This window comes from Bactrocera latifrons, unplaced genomic scaffold (genome assembly GCF_001853355.1).
Source record: "Bactrocera latifrons isolate USDA-ARS-PBARC rearing strain unplaced genomic scaffold, ASM185335v1 scaffold_34, whole genome shotgun sequence".
NCBI classification, from domain to species: Eukaryota; Metazoa; Arthropoda; class Insecta; order Diptera; family Tephritidae; genus Bactrocera; species Bactrocera latifrons.
Genome location: NW_017536979.1, coordinates 367773 through 369350, shown reverse-complemented (window position 1 = coordinate 369350; position 1578 = coordinate 367773). Strand labels below are relative to the sequence as shown.

At 38.2% G+C, this 1578-nt stretch overlaps 1 non-coding gene across 1 annotated transcript; it reads left to right on the top strand.

Moving 5' to 3' along the window:
• The first annotated feature begins 510 nt into the window (after nucleotides 1-510).
• Nucleotides 511-616, top strand: Trnay-gua. The gene is made up of 2 exons: nucleotides 511-547; nucleotides 581-616. It is a non-coding gene; the product is annotated as a tRNA-Tyr (tRNA).
• Nucleotides 617-1578: the final 962 nt, after the last annotated feature.

The window sequence follows — 1578 nt, the reverse complement described above, 5'->3', positions numbered from 1 at the left end:
TCAAACAGCGCAGCGTCGCACACATAACCCAATTTTTCTTAAGAGCTCACCAGATAGCTCTTAAATCTTTCCATGCTTAGCCGCATCCCTTCTGGCAAACGTCTCACCTTATTTGTGTTGCACTTTCACATTTTCTCACTTTAAGCGCACATTTAACCATTAAACACCCGAAAGTCATCTGTTGCTGTTGTTGGCGTTCTTATCTAATCGCGAAATTGACAACGCCGAGTTTTTTGTATTCAAAATATTCGCTACTGCGGTGATGAAACTTTTTGTGATAATGGTTTTTAAGATTCTAGAATTTTGTTTTTAGATTTCGACAACTTTTGTTGCTTTTAGCAAAATTCTTATCAAAACAGTGTGATGGAAATACATTAATTTCAATAAAAATAAAATTGCATTATTTTGCATTAATGTTGTTATGCTTTCACTCTCTCTCTCTCTCTTCCCCTCTCTTTCTCCCACTCGTATACCAAAGACTAAGTTTCTAACTATTTCATTCAATTATCACCTTCGATAGCTCAGTTGGTAGAGCGGTGGACTGTAGTGTAAACCAATCGAAGAAGAGATATACATAGATATCCATAGGTCGCTGGTTCAAATCCGACTCGAAGGAGGTTTTATTTTACTCTTTAATACTTATAAGGAAATATGCAATTTTTACTTGAGACCATGGACAACAATTGTTGAGGCTACAGTAAATTTTATTTCAAGCTGGATTAAGCTTTAAGAGTTTTAAATTAGACTCTTTCTATCATTTTTGTTTCCATCCGTGTTGGGATCTAGATCGAGAAATGAAATCATATTATTTTTCTACACTTTATAAAATTCGTAAAAGCAATACAAAATAAGGTATGTCTCTTCTTCAAATTTACATAATAATAATACAAAGTGTGGTCCTTATTTACGGATGGGTCAAAGCTTGCGGGGCGGTACCAGCCTCGAACTCTTTAAAAGTGTGTTCAGGGCTGATCAAAGTGTGCTTAACCTCGTTATCTGTATGATCCACAGCGGAATCGCAGAAAATTGTAAAGCTGATAAGCTAGCAAGAAAAGACACCCTAGAAGCGCTAACGGTAGAATCGAAGCAAGTCGGTGATCTTCTTATGTTCTACTACTAGATAGCTGGGCTTCGCGGAAGCTTGGCCAGCGCTGTATTATCATATTGACCTCTTTACCGTCAGTAAGCCTAGCCTCTGCCTGGTTTTAGGGCTTATATCTGGACGTAGCTCTATTGGCATCCGCATAGTAAGGCTAGGAAACCTACGAGACGCCATCTGCAAAAGCTGTATGGAAGAAGATGAGGTAGAAACAACTCAACACTTCCTTCTTGGTGGTCCACGTTTGTTAAACACTTGGAATATCTTCAGACATCCCACCGAACTCTAGGCAGTGGAAATTAAACGCCTGAGTAAATTTATATTGGCTACTAAGCGCTTTGCTAATTTATAAGTTCGAACACAGGAGTTATTATTTTCTATGACCACGCAAAAGACTACATATAATAGTCAACGCGTTCTTTGATCAGCCATCTAATCTAACCTAACCTGTCCTTCCGACGAAGAAAGCTTCTCCAGAA